Raw genomic sequence first — 15,559 nt, 5'->3', positions numbered from 1 at the left:
GCAGAAAAGTCCTCCAGCGCCCCCTATTGACAGAGCCCAACCTAGAGCCGGCTGCCGAAGGAGAAAATGTGGTTTGCAGGGACCCACTCCAGTTTTACAAAGTGGGGGGAAAAAAGAGTGGGCTTGGAGCCCTGAGTGAATAAATTAATAACCGGGATATTGGTATTCATCTAAACTTAGAGGATGGGAGAAAGAGAAGCGAGACAAGAAACAAGATAAACTCGGTCTTTTAAAAAGAAAGAAAATTGGGGCGCCTGGGTGGCTCAGTTGATAAGCGTCTGCCTTCCGCTCAGGTCGTGATCCCGGAGTCTGGAGTCCAGAGACCGAGCCCCGCATCAGGCTCCCTGCTCAGTGGGGAGTCGGCTTCTCCCTTTGCTCTTCTCCCTGCTCGTGATCTCCCTCCCCCCCAATAAATAAATGAAATTTTTTTTTAAGATTTTATTTATTTATTTGACAGAGACACAGAGAGAGAGAGGGAACACAAGCAGGGGGAGTGGGAGAGGGAGAAGCAGGCTTCCCTACGAGCAGGGAGCCCGATGCGGGGCTCGATTCCAGGACCCCGGGATCATGACCTGAGCCGAAGCCAAACGCTTAACGACTGAGCCACCCAGGCGCCCCTAAATAAATAAAATCTTAAAAAAAAAAAAAAGATAAACTCGGAATTGCAAGTGGGAGCGTTGTCCACCAATCAAAGCCTGAGAAAACTCCACTATATTTAGGTAACTGGGAGGTTATCAGCGATATCTGGCTTTTTTCTTCTTAATTTTTTTACTCTAAACTAATCTATAGTTCCAGCAGTCAGAACAGTAGTTACCGTTGGGAGATGGGATACTGAGTGGGGACCTGAAAGGGACTTCAGAGGTGCTGGAAATACCTTGTGTATTGATCTGGGTCGTGGTAACACAGTTGTAGACATAAGTAAAAATTAGTCAAGCTGTACACTACAGATTTGTGCACTTTATGTATCTTATATCTCAATTAAAAAATTTTAATAACATTTGTTTCAACACTGTATGTTAACTATACTGGAATCAAAATAACCAGAGATGCCTGGGTGGCTCAGTCGTTAAGCGTCTGCCTTTAGCTCAGGTCATGATCCCAGCATCCTGGGATCAAGTCCCACATTGGGTTCCTTGCCCAGCAGGGAGCCTGCTGCTCCCCCTGCTTGTTCTCTCTCTCTCTCTGACAAATAAATAAATAAGACCTTTAAAAAAAATAGAAACTACTGTCTTCTGATTAACATTCTTCCTGATTCAGTAGAAAGGCTTTATTTTTTATTTTTATTCTTTAAAGGAACAACAGCTTTGTTTTTTTTTTTTAATTTTTAAAAGATTTTATTTATTTGTGAGAGAGAGAGAGAGAGTGCACAAGTAGGGGGAGCAGCAGACAGAGGGAGAAGCAGGCTCCTCACTGAGCTGAGCAAGGAGCCCAAGCGGGACTGGATCCCAGGCAAAGGCAGAGGCTTGAGCGACTGAGCCACCCGGGCGCCGCAGCGGCGGGAGCTAGAGACAGCACCTGCGGGCAGCGCGGCTCACGGCGGGCTCGACCGGGGGAGCTGGGGGGCAGGGGCAACCCTCCCCCACCCCAGAGCAGAAGTCCCCGGGGGAGTGGGAGAGTCGCGCACCACTCTCGACTGCCCGCCCCACCCCAAGTGTAAGCCAGCGGCCGCGTGGCGAAGGGAGGGGATAAAATAAAACAGTAACATTTGCTTCTAAGTTTGAAGATAATTTTTTACCTTCCCTGAGTAAATTTGGAAAATAAGGAAAAAGGACGTCTAGTTTCTGCCGTGGTAGTCCATATTATTTGGAACAATTCTCCTTATGAAAACAACTACAAATTCTAAGTAAAATATTGTTTTTAAAACTTCATAAAGACAGGGGCACCTGGGTGGCTCAGTTGGTTAAGGCTTCAGCTCGGGTCATGATCCTAGGGTCCTGGGATCCAGCCCCATATGGGGGTCCCTGCTGAGCCGGGAATCTGCTTCTTCCTCTCCCTCTGACCCTTCCCCAGCTCCCACCCCCCCCCCATGCTCTCTCTCTCTCAGATAAATAAATAAAATCTTTTTAAAAATTCATAAAAACAAGCAAACAAAAAACTTCATAAAAACATCAAAATGTTGGGGTGCCTGGCTGGCTCAGTTGGAAGAGCTTTTGACTCTTGATCTCGTGGTCATGAGTTTGAGCCCCACATTGGGTGTAGAGATTACTTAAATAAATAAAACTTTTTAAAAAATCAAAAAGCTGATAGGATTATAAGAATCAGGTGAAAAAAATTTTTTTAAAGATTTATTTACTGGGGCGCCTGGGTGGCTCAGTCAGTTGGGTGTCTGCCTTTCGCTAGGGTCATGATCTCAGGGTTCTGGGATCCGGGCCCATGTTGGGCTCCCTGCTCGGTGGGGCTTCTGCTTCTCCCTCTCCCTCTTCCCCTGCCCCCTACTCTCTCTCTCTCACTCTAATCTACCTCTCTCAAAAAAATAAATACATTCTTTAAAAAAAAAAAAAGAAAAAAAAGATTTATTTATTTATTTGAGAGACAGAGAGCATGGTGGGGACGGGGCATAGAGAGAGGGAGAGAGAATCCCCAACAGACCCCTGCTGAGCACAGAGCCCAACGCGAGGCTGGATCTCATGACCCTGAGTTCATGACCTGAGCAGAAATCAAGAGTTGATGGCCAACCAACTGAGCCACCCAGATGTACCAGAATCAGGTGAAAATCAGGAACCAAGTAGCCAGGGAGGTAAACATGGCACTTTTTGCTGCTTTTGCCCTAAGCAAAAAAGCATTCTACAAAACATTAAGTTGCAGAAGCAGACTTTCATTTTGAAAGCCAAAGGTGAGGAGTCCAATAGGAGACCCTGGCCACATTACACTGGGACAAAAGTGAACCAGCAGTAAACCTACCACTGCTCTTACCTCCAGGAGCCTGTAGTAATGCTTGCCTTGACTCAGAAAGAACAGGAGGAAAAAAAGAGTAGAAAACTTGATAAGGAAGTTTCACCCACAGGTTGATCCATGCAGGGAATTGTAGCCCAAATTCACATCACTGGGCTGTCCACAAAAACCTCAAGTCATAAATATAGTTTATGGCCATCAGATACTAGACTCCTAATGCCCTTAAGCCCCAGACAAAAGAAAAGCAAATTCTCAGTGGAGGGAGTTTCTGTCATCTTAGACTGTCAGGGAATCCTGACATATAAATGTTCAGGGGCACCAACAAATGTCCAGTCAAAGATAATCAAGCACACAAGGAAATAAGGCATCATGAACAAGAAACAGCAGAAACCAACTTCAGATGTTGTGGTCGTCTAGTGCATATTAAACAAACAAATAAACAAACCTGTGCTTACTTTCTTTAAAAAAATAACAGATAAATTTAAAATTATCTCCAGAAAAAAAGATATCATTAAAAAATGAATAGCAGATAATAAAAAAGCCTCTAGAAATGGAAAATATAATAACTGAAATTAAAAGCTCAAATTGGACAGTGATTGGACATAGTTTAAAAAAAAAAGTCTTATTGGATAGAATAGGGGTTGGCAAACTGTGGTCTGTGGGCAAAAATCTGGCCTGCCTGTTTTTATAAATGATGTTTTATTGTAACACAGTCATACCTATTCTTTTACTTATAGTCTATGGCTGCTTTTGTGCTAAGATGGGCGGAGTGGAGAAGTTGTGGCAGACCCTGCATGGTCTATTAAGGCTAAAATATTTACTCTTCGAACCTTTACAGAAAAAGTTTGCCAACTCCTGAACTAGAAGAAACATCAGAAGAATTTATCCAGAATTTAGCACAGAGAGACAAAAAGATGGAAAATATAGAAGAAAGTTTAAGAGAGGTGGAGGACAGAGTAAGAAGATCCAACATACATTCAATTATAGCTCTGAGGGAAAGAAAAAAGAATGGGGTAAAGGAATTATTTAAAGAGAGATTGGTATATCCAATGCAATATTATGCAGCCATCAAAAAAATGAAATATTGCCATTTGCAACGACGTGGATGGAACTAGAGGGTATTATGCTAAGTGAAGTAAGTCAACTAGAGAAAGACAATTATCATACGATCTCACTGATATGCAGAATTTAAGAAACAAGGCAGAGGATCATAGGGGAAGAGAGGAAAAAATGAAACAAGATGAAACCAGAGAGGAAGACAAACCATAGGAGACTCTTAATCTCAGGAAACAAACTGAGGGTTGCTGGAGGGGAGGGGGTGGGGGGTTGGGGTGGCTGGGTGATGGACATTGGGGAGGGTATGTGTTGTGGTGAGCACTTGAATTGTGTAAGACTGATGAATCACAGACCTGTACCCCTGAAACAAATAATACATTATATGTTAATAAAAAATTTTTTTTTCTAAAAAAAAATAAAGAGATATTGGCTGAAAATCTTTCAGACCTGTTGAAAGATAACAACCCACAGATTCTAAAAGCTTGGTGAATCCTAAGCAAGATAAATGAAAAGAAATTCAAAGCAGTCACATCGCAGCAAAACTCCAGAAAACCAAAAAGACAAAGAGAAAATCTGAAAAGCAGCAAAGAAAAAGAGATAGACCATTTCAAAGGAGTAATGGCTAGACGGACAGGTGAATTTTCAACAAATAAACAAAAACCTGGAAGGCAGATCTTTTCAAAGTGCTGAAATAAAATAATGGCCAACCTAAAATTCTATGCCCGCTGAAAATATTCTTCAAGATTGAAGACAAACAAAAACTGAGAAAATGAGCTTCTAGAAGACCTAAACTAAAGTAAATACTAAACTAAATTCTCTGGACAGAAGAAAAATGATCCCGGGGCAGCTGGTTGGCACAGTGGGTAGAGCATGCCGCTCTTAATCTCAGTGTTGTGAGTTTGAGCCCTGCGGTGGGCAGAGAGATTACTTTAAAAAAAAAAAAAATGACCCCACAGGGAAAACCAGAGATACAAAAAGGATTGGAGGCTAATGAAATAGTAAATATATGGGTAAATCTAAATGAATATTGACTGCATGAAACAATATAATAATGTCTTACGGGACATATATATCTGTACCACTTAGCTTGGGCTGTCATAATAAGATACCACAGACTGGGTGGCTTAAACTACAAAAATTTCTTTCTCCCAGTCTGGAGGCTGGAAGTCTGAGATCTGGATGCTGCCGCAGTTGGGTTCTGGTGAGGGCCCTCTTCCTGGTTTGCAGACGGTCTCCCTCTTGCTATGTGCTCACATGGCAGAGGAGAAGCTCTAGGTGTCTCTTCCTCTTCTTAAAAGGGTAATAATCACATCATGGGAACTCCACCCTTATGACCTCATCTAAACCTAATTACTTCCCAAAGGTGCTATCTCCTAATACCATCATCCTGGGGCATTCAGGCTTCCGCTTATGAATTTTGGGAGAACACAAAATATTCAGTATATGTGTATCCATACATACACACAGAGAGAGAGAGAGGGACAGAGAGACAGAAATAAAGAGAATAAAAATATACGAAACAAAGACATATAAGTGGGATGACCATATTATTTTATATACAACCCAGGACAGTTTGAGAGTGAAAGGGGGAGATACTACTTATGACACAGGGACAGCTGATGTAAACCAGGGCTTGGCTGGGCAAACTGGAGTATATAATCATCCTGAATACAAATCAAGAGGTAGGTAAGTAGAATTAAAGTGTCCTAAGGTCAGGCGCCTGGGTGGCTCAGTCGTTAAGCGTCTGCCTTCGGCTCAGGTCATGATCCCGGGGTCCTGGGATCGAGTCTCACATCTGGCTCCCCGCTCAGCGGGAAGCCTGCTTCTCCCTCTCCCACTCCCCCTGCTTGTGTTCCCTCTCTCGCTGTCTCTCTCTCTGTCAAATAAATAGAATCTTTAAAAATAAATAAATAAAATAAAGTGTCCTAAGGTCTATGAACTTCCAGGAAAAAGGAAAAAATATGATAGATTTTTGTTGGTGTTGTGAATGGTATATTTACTTAAATTTCACTTTCTGTTTTTGTTTTTAAATATAAACATACTAAACAGTCGTCAACCTCATTAGCAATCAGGGAAATACAAGTTAAAGTCACAGTGAGATACCACTACAAACCCTCCAAACTGGCAAAAAATTTAATTTGCAGTCTTTTCTTTTTTTTTCTAAAGATTTTATTTATTTATTTGACAGAGAGAGACACAGCAAAAGAGGGAACACAAGCAGGGGGAGTGGGAGAGGGAGAAGCAGGCTTCCCGCAGAGCAGGGAGCCCGATGTGGGGCTCGATCCCAGGACCCCGGGATCATGACCTGAGCCGAAGGCAGACGCTTAACGACTGAGCCACTCAGGTGCCCCTGAAGTCTTTTCAAAGAATGCCAATTATACATCCAAAAATATGACAATATCAGACTGTGATAATAATGTGGACCACAGAAGTCTCATACACTGCTGGTGAGACTATAAATTGGTAGAAATGTTTTAGAAAACAGTTTGGCGTTACCTAATAAAGTTGAAGACAAACAGAGCCTGAGGCCAATAGTTCTTTTATGTGTACACTCTGGAAAAACTGGTACATGCACTTTGTAAGCAAGATAAATGTTTAAGAATGTTCATGGCAACATGCTTTGTAACAGCCCCCAAATGAAAATCCCAAGTGCATCTATACTAAAATGGAAATACATATTGTGGCATATTTATTCAATAGAATGAATATGCTTTAGCCATGAAAATACACAGCTACACACTGTGATATAGATCAAATCTCAAAAACAAAACATTAAGCAGTAGAAGAGAAAGAGCAAAAGTATGAGAGAGAGAGAGAACCCAAACTGCATGATTCCATTCGGCCAATACTCAAATCCAGGATGCACACCTACAGGTAAAACAAAACCAAAGAAATGTGAAAAACAAGGACTTGATTATCAGGAGTTAGGAGCTACTTCTGGGGAGAAGACTGAGGGTCATGGTCATGGATGTTGCATGCGGAAAACTTCCATAAGGTTCTGTTTTATTGACCTGGATCAGCCACACTGTATTTGTCTTTTTTTTTTTTTTTTTGGCTTTAAAATAGAAAGTACAGGGGCGCCTGGGTGGCTCAGGCAGTTAGGCGTCCAACTCCTGATCTCAGCTCAGGTCTTGATCACAGGGTCGTGAGTTCGAGCCCCACATTGGGCTCCATGCTGGGCATGGAGCCTACTTATAATTTTAAAAATAAATAAATAAATAATATAAATTAATAATATAAATAATAAACTAGAAAGTACATATGTATGAGATACATTTTTGTATGTAGGTTATATTTCATTTTTTTAATAAAGTAAATATGAGAAAGTACAAAAAAGAGGGAAATATTGTGTATAACCCACCACTTGGGAATACCTATAGTTGGCATTTTAATAGATTGCCTTCCTGCTCTTTTTCTCTTTTCCTGGACTTATAAATACCCTTTCTGTTTTGTGTGTTTTTACAAAATTGAGATTATACTATAAAATTTATAAAATCGAGAACAAAGTTATTTTTTTCTCTTTATTAAATTTTTAAACCAAATTGATTTATTTATTTTAAAGTTTTATTTAAGTAATCTCTACACCCAACATGGGGTTCGAACCCACAACCTCAAGATCAAGCATTACATGATCTTCCGACTGAGCCAGCCAGGCACCCCTCTCTTTAATATTTTACCCTGATCTTATTGGAATCCTTGAAAGGCCAATGTCCCGTAGTGGTAAAGCCAGAAGACATTGTATGGGAGGTTGTCTGGGCAATTAGCAAGGTACTGGAGAAGGCATTTTACTTTGCTTTTTCAAGAAGCTTAGAATACCAAATATCTTTTAGAATAAGTAGGACTAACACATAATGTGTATTTGGGTTAAGTAGGACTTTGTGGGCAGATCTAATCATTGACCCAAATAAATATGGTGAAACCTGGTACATTTGTACAACACTGAAAAATTAATTGAGAGTGGAGTATTGGACATGTAGGACTTGGCAGAAAATTAGTATGCAGTTGTAGATGGGGCCAGATTGTGAAGGGTCTTCCAATGCCAGTAATATTGGATTTGGATTTCTCCTAAAGGTAAGAGGTAGCCAGGAGAGGTGTTTGGTTTTTTTTTTTTAATTTAAGGGGTGCCTGTCTGACTCTGTCGGTGGAGCATGTGACTCTTGATCTCAGGGTTGTGAGTTCGAGCCCCGTGTTGAGTGTAGAGATTACTTAAAAATAAAATCTTAAAAAAAAAAAGATAAAAAAATTTTAAAGAAAACTTTTATTTTATTTTTTTTTTTTTCACTAAGCAGAATTCCTTTATTTTTCGTAGAACTAACGCCTACATTTAGATGTTTCTGTTCAGCTTGACTTGTTTTGTCTTTTTTTTTTTTTAATTTTTTTATTGTTATGTTAATCCCCATACATTACATCATTAGTTTTAGATATAGTGTTCCATGATTCATTGTTTGTGCATAACACCCAGTGCTCCATGCAGAACGTGCCCTCCTCAATACCCATCACCAGGCTAACCCATCCTCCCAATCCCCTCCCCTCTAGAACCCTCAGTTTGTTTTTCAGAGTCCATTGTCTCTCATGGTTCTTCTCCCCCTCCGATTTCCCCCCCTTCATTCTTCCCCTCCTGCTACATTCTTCTTCTTCTTTTTTTCTTTCTTAACATATATTGCATTATTTGTTTCAGAGGTACAGATCTGAGATTCAACAGTCTTGCACAATTCACAGCGCTTACCAGAACACATACCCTCCCCAGTGTCCATCACCCAGTCACCCCATCCCTCCCACCCCACCCCCCACTCCAGCAACCCTCAGTTTGAGAAAACTTTTATTTTAGAATACTCTCAGATCTACATAAAAGTTGTGAAGATAGGGGCTCCTGGCTGACTCAGTCACTAGAACATGTAACCCTTGATCTCAGGGTTGTGGGTTCAAGCCCCATGTTAGGCATGGAGCCTACTTTAGAAAAAGTTGTGAAGACAGTAGAGAGAGTTCCCATATACCCCATACTTAGTTTTCCCTATTGCTAGCATGTTACATTGGTTTAGTACATTTGTCACAACTAAGGAACCAATATTGATACATTCGTTTCTCCGGATTTCCTTAGTTTTTACCCGATGTCTTTTTCCAGTTTCATAACTCCATCCAAGATACCATATTAGATTTAGTCATCATGTCTTCTTAGGGTCCAATTGTCTGTGACAGTTTCTCAGACTTCTGTGTTTTTGATAACTTTGGCAGTTTTGAGGAGGACTCGTCAGGTATTTTGTAGAATGCCCCTCTATTGAAATTTGTCTTGTGTTTTTCTCATGAATAAACAGATGTTATGTATTTCTGTGAAGAAGACCGCAGAGGTAAAATACCATTATTAGCACATCATATTGAAGGAACATGCTATCAATATGACTTATCACTGGTGATGTTGACCTTGATCACCTGGCTGAGACAGTGTTTGCCAGGTTTCTCCACTGTCAAGTTATTCCCCTCACTCCTGATATCCACAGTTTCCATACTCTTCTCTTTGGAAAGAAGTCAGTGCAGCCCACCCTCAAGAGGGGTGTGTGTGTGTGTGTGTGTGTGTGTGTGTGTGTGTGTGTTAAGCTTCACCTCCTTAAGGCTGGAGTATCTACATAAATTATTTGGAATTCCTCTGCCTGGGAGATTTGTCTCTTCTCTAGGGAAGGTTTTTAATCAAGGAAATGAGAATGCTAGATTTGGTTTTGGGAGGGAAACTCTGACATCGGTGTGAAGAATGAGCTACACAAGGGACCAAAAGATCGATAGATAAGATGCTCTGAGACAAACTAGGCCAGAGATAAAGACTTGGACAAGATAGTAGCCCTGGGAATAGAGAAGAAGGTCCTACAGGATTTGTGGGGACGGTGGGAGGGAGGAGACAGAATGTCAGTGCTGGAGGAAATAATGAATCCATGTTCACTTTACTGAGACATCAAGGGAAAGATATCAAGTATCCCGAGAGAATTTTTAGTGAAGAGCTTTGGTCACAGCTGGAGTTAAAATGTTGGCAGTTCTAAACGGGCACCTGGAAGGTGAAGCCATAGGAGGGGCTGAGCTTATCCAAGGAGAACACATAGTTGAAGAAGAAAGGAGGAATAAGGGAAGAAATTCTGGGAACACCAATTATGTTGAATAATATATGCCAAATTCCAAATTAATAGATGAATAATTTTGGAACGTTCTGCATTTGCCTGCACCAGTTCAAAAAATGCCTAATAATCAAGGACCTATTTTGGTACTGCTTTCTCTCTTTATAAAGGGACATGGTTTATCCAAAAATGTATGAAACATGCCAGTGTAATTTTTATATGTATTTTCAGAGTACCAGTAAAAAAAAAATCAAGTTTTCTTTTTTCAAATTAAAACAAACACTATTGTTCAGTACAGGAATTTTTAAAAAATCCAAAGTTGGAGATTTAAGAGTAGACTTTGCTTTTTAAACTATTCTTTTAATAAATTTTATTTTTAAAAAATTTTATTTATTTATTTGAGAAAAGTTTTCAATTAACAATAATCGCGCCTATTTGAAAGAGAGAGAATGAGAGAGAGAGCACCAGAGGGGGGAGGGTCAGAGGGAGAAGCAGACTCCCTGCTGGGCAGGGAGCCCAATGCGAGACTCTATCCTGAGACTTCAGGATCATGACCTGAGCCGAAGGCAGTCTTAACCAACTGAGCCACCCAGCCGCCCCTCTTTTAATAAATTTTAAATTGTACAATATTTAAGACATTCAAGAATGATGATTTAGAAGTGATAAGAATGGTCATTTTTCTCTTTTCCCCTTATTCAAAGGAAAGTTTTCAAAGTTTCACATTAAGATGCTATTTGCTTTCGGGGCACCTGGCTGGCTCAGTCATTGGAGTGTGCAACTCTTGATCTTGGAGTTGTGAGTTCAAGCCCCACATTGAGTATAAAGAGTACTTAAAAATAAAATCTTTTTAAAAAAGATGCTATTTGGGGTGCCTGGCTCAGTTAGTTAAGCAGCTGCCTTCTGCTCAGGTCATGATCCCAGGGTCCTGGGATCGAACCCCACGTTGGGCTCCCTGCTCAGTGGGGAGTCTGCTTCTCCCTCTCCCTCTGCCTCTCCTCCTTGCTCTTGCTCTCTCTATCTCTCTCAAATTAATAAATAAGATTTTTTTAAATCTTAAAAAAAAAAGATGCTATTTGCTTTCAATTTGTTTTTGTAGTTTAACTAGACTAAATCTCTAGAGAATAAAAGATATTATAGAAAAAGTGTCACATCATGGAAAAAAACATTAGTCATCAGAAAACCCAGGATCCATTTCTGATTCTCTTATTCACTGGGCAATCTTAAGGCACTGGCATTTCTGGGTGTCTCTTTCCTCATTGGTCAAAATGGGGGGGGATGGAAGACCTGCCCCCAAAAGAGTTGAAGGGCTGAAAAGAAACAGATCAATGAAACTACTTTAAAAATGAAAAACACTGGGAAAAACATTATTATTATTGAAAAAATTCTGAGAGCATATTAAGGGAAACAAAAAGGACTGGAATATCAAGAAAAGAAAGATAAGAAAATCTCAGCCTTTAAGATTTCTTCATTCATGGCTGCTCTTCAGTTTAGTTCTTTGCTCCAGGTCTTAGATTTTTAAATTTAAAAAAAAAAAAAAAAAAGATTTCTTCATTCATTCCATTTATTGAGCACAACTATGGTGGAATATTGTTTGGTGTTGAGGAATTCAGAGTTTTGAAAGGAAGGTAAGCAAGTAAACTGATACATAGAGAAGGAAAGATGGTCTACTATGAGAAAAGTGACTAATTCTGCCCTGGATAGTAAAAGTTGGCTTCTCAGAGGAGGTGACATTTGAACTGGATCTTGATAGATGAATTGGAGTTTGCAGGCGAGAAAATTTCAGGCAAGAGACAAAGAAGTCGTCGCTATAGCCCCAATAAAGGACTCTGAGGGGGAAAAATGTACAAATACATCACAGAGTTCCGCAAGGGAGGGCAAGATGAGTTTGGGAACTTGTGAGGCATTCAATGAACATGCAAATGACTTGTCTCATTAGCATGTAAATGAGTGCTTTCTTTAAAAAAAGCTCCTTTTGTAAAATGAAGTCTAATTAGTTTCAAAATTCTGTACATGTGGCAGACGCCAGGCATGAAGGATTACTGACAAAGGCTATTTTTATAACTAATTTCTGTTGTGGTTTTTCACATTTTAAAAAATCCTTACAATAGTTACAATGATAAGGATTTTAGATGAATGGTGAAAATTTTAATAGTCACACCTTGATCAGATTAATACTGTGCTATTTTTTTTCAAGTTAAAAGATGTTACATTTCATTTTCCCAGTAAAAAAAAAAATTCATTAGGCAAGTCATAGCAAGTAAGCCACCCCTCCTTTTCTAGCTACAAAGTTAGCTTCACATAAATCTTTCACTCACACAGATAGCCTTCCTAATGATCCGAAGGCACTGAAAAACATTTTTCTAAAAGCAACCCAAAAGTTGCTTAAAAGTCAGACATTGTCCTCTGTGCTCTTTTGCTCCTTAAATTCTAACAGTGGGGAAGAGTTTGCCCAGAATAAAAGCAAAGCTAACATTTGATTACATTCAGTTAAATACAAAAAGTCTGAGATAACTCAATTCCCCAATCTAATGAAGGTACTTACTGGGTGGCTAGAGATTAGTCAAAATTAACATGGGAAGGGGTGCCTGGCTGGCTCAGTTGGAAGAGCATATGACTCTTGATCTCAGGGTTGTGAGTTTGAACCCCATATTAGGGGTAGAGATTAATTAAAAATTAAATAAACTTAAAAAAAAAGAGGGGCACCTGGCTGGTTCAGTTGGTGGAGCACGTGACTCTTGATCTTGGGGTTGTAGGTTGTAGTCCCAGGTTGGGTGTAGAGATTAGTTAAAAATAAAATCTTAAAAAACAAAAACAAACAAAACAAAATTAACATGAAAAGACTCCAAATCCAAACTCAGGAAAAAAAGAAAGAAGTACTATTAGAAATTCACCAGAATCTAGACCCCATGGAAAGGATTAGCTGACAGTATATGTCCCAGGATCCACCAGCATGGTGTGATTTTTTTTTTTCTAAGATTTTATTTATTTTTGAGAGAGAGAGAGGGAGAGAAAGAGTGCACTTGAGCAGAGGGGAGGGGCAGAGTGAGAAGCAGACTCCCCACTGAGCAGGGAGCCCGATGCGGGGCTCGATCCCTGGACCCTGGGATCATGACCTGAGCTGAAGGCAGACGCTTAACCGACTGAGCCACCCAGGCGCGTGGTGTGATTTGACACAGACTGATTTTTTTTTTAAGATAATCTCTACACCCAATGTGGGACTTGAACAGATTGAGCCAACCAGGCACCCGAGACAGACTGATTTTAAAGATTACAATCTTTTCTCAACCTAAAATATATAGAAAAATTTCTACTAAACCTGGGAACTATAAGGTGTACATTGAGATATTGTAATGACAAATGCAAGCAGAGAGTGGACCTTAGGGACCCTTTAACAAAAGAGGAGGGTTGAATCTCAAAACTAGAACTTAATAATATCAGTTAGAGATTTATACTAGGGCACATTTTTCAGCTTGGGGTTTACCAGTTACACATGAGACACGTGGGTCCTTGCTACTTCCCCACATGTATGGGATCGGCTCCACAAGTTGCAGCAGTGGGGGACTCCATTGGTACTCTTCCCTAACAATGGGTGTTCAAGTAAGAAGCCAATTCAGAGGCGCCTGGGTGGTTCAGTCTGTTAAGCGGCTGCCTTCGTCTCAGGTCATGATCCCAGGGTCCTGGGATCGAGTCCCACGTCGGGCTCCCTGCTCAGTGGGGAGCTTGCTTCTCCCTCAACCTCTACCCCTCCTCCCTGCTCATGTTCTCTTTCTCTCAAATAAATAAATAAAATCTTAAAAAAAAAAAAAAGAAGCCAATTCGGTCTTCAGGGTAATGCGGAGGTGTTACTGAACACTTACTTAAGGGATGTAGCATTTCATAAAAAAAAAAAAAAGATTTTTATTTATTTATTTGAGAGAGAGAATGAGATAGAGAGAGAGAGAGCATGAGGGGGGAGGGTCAGAGGGAGAAGCAGACTCCCTGTTGAGCAGGGAGTCCGATGTGGAACTGGATCCCGGGACTCCAGGATCATGACCTGAGCCGAAGGCAGTCGCTTAACCAACTGAGCCACCCAGGCGCCCCCCCCCAAAAAAAAGATCTTAATAATACCAGTTAGAGATAACACTTCACCAGATTCACCACATATCAAAATGTTCTTTAAAACGATATAAATAAGGGGAGCTTGGGTGGCTTAGTCGGTTAAGCGTCTGCCTTTGGCTCAGGTCATGATCTCAGGGTCCTGGGATCGAGCCCCACGTCGGGCTCCCTGCTCAGCGGGGGGCCTGCTTCTCCCTCTCCCTCTGCCACTCGCCCTGCTTGTGTTCTCTCTCTCTCTCTCAAATAAATAAAATCTTAAAAAAAAACTATATAAATAAAATAATATGGTACTGATGAAGAAACTAAATCGATGAAACTGAATGGGGAATTTGAAAATGGACTCATGTATATGAGAAGTTAATGTATGATAAAGCTAGTATTTCAAATCAGTGGGCAAAGGATAGCTTGGTCAGTTAGAAGGGTTGGAAAAATTGGCTCTCCATTAGGGAAGAAAGACCCATATTTCATGATAAACAAGGAATTCCAGATGGATTAAGGGTGTAACTGTAAAAAAGATCTCTTAAAATATTAAAATAAGATCTATATGGGATTGTGTTTATAAACCTGCTGCAGTGGGGCGCCTGGGTGGCTCAGTCAGTTAAGTGTCCGACTCTTGATTTCTGCTCAGGTCATGATCTTGGGGTCGTGAGACTGAGCCCTGCAGAGGGCTCCCAGCTCAGTGGGGAGTCTGCTTCTCTCCCTTTTCCTCTCCCTCTGCACACGCATTCTCTTTCTTTCTCTCTCTAATAAAAATAAATAAAATCTTTAAAAAAAAACAACAACCCTACTGCAGAGTCAATCATCCTGAACAAGAAAAAAGTTCACAAACCGTCAAGGGAAATATTGATAATTTTAACTAAGTAAAAATTAAAACTGCTGTCCCATTTTAAAAGACACTACAAGTTTAAAGACAAGCAGTAGAGCAGTAGAAAATCTGTGTGACGTATTTTCCAGTCAAGGAATTAATATCCATAATTTATAAAGAACCTGAGTTTAAAGACAAAGAGAGGGGCGCCTGGGTGGCTCAATTGGTTAAGCATCCGACTTTGGCTCAGATCATGATCTCAGGGTCCTGGGATCAAGCTCCACGAGGGGCTCCCCACTCAGGAGGGAGTCTGCTTGTCTCTCACCCTCTCCCTTTGCCCCTCCCTCCACTCATAAAAGATTTTATTTATTTATTTGACAGAGAGAAGCGAGAGCAGGTGCACAAGCAGGGGGAGTGGGAGAGGGAGAAGCAGGCTTCCCGCCGAGCAGGGAGCCCGATGCAGGGCTCGATCCCAGGACCCCGGGATCATGACCTGAGCCGAAGGCAGACGCTTAACGACTGAGCCAACCAGGTGCCCCAATAAATAAAATCTTTAAAAAAAAAACGAATAAAGAGAAATAGCCACTTATACATAGATGGCTACACAAACTTT

At 40.7% G+C, this 15,559-nt stretch overlaps 1 long non-coding RNA gene across 1 annotated transcript in view; it reads right to left on the bottom strand.

Moving 5' to 3' along the window:
* LOC118548676 (uncharacterized) overlaps positions 1 to 15,559 on the bottom strand; it is a 36,587-nt gene that overhangs the window by 12,402 nt on the left and 8,626 nt on the right. The window lies entirely within an intron of this gene.

This window comes from Halichoerus grypus, chromosome X (genome assembly GCF_964656455.1).
Source record: "Halichoerus grypus chromosome X, mHalGry1.hap1.1, whole genome shotgun sequence".
In the NCBI taxonomy this organism is placed as follows: domain Eukaryota; kingdom Metazoa; phylum Chordata; class Mammalia; order Carnivora; family Phocidae; genus Halichoerus; species Halichoerus grypus.
Note: the sequence above shows the minus strand (reverse complement) of the source record. Positions and strands in the feature narration are given on the sequence as shown.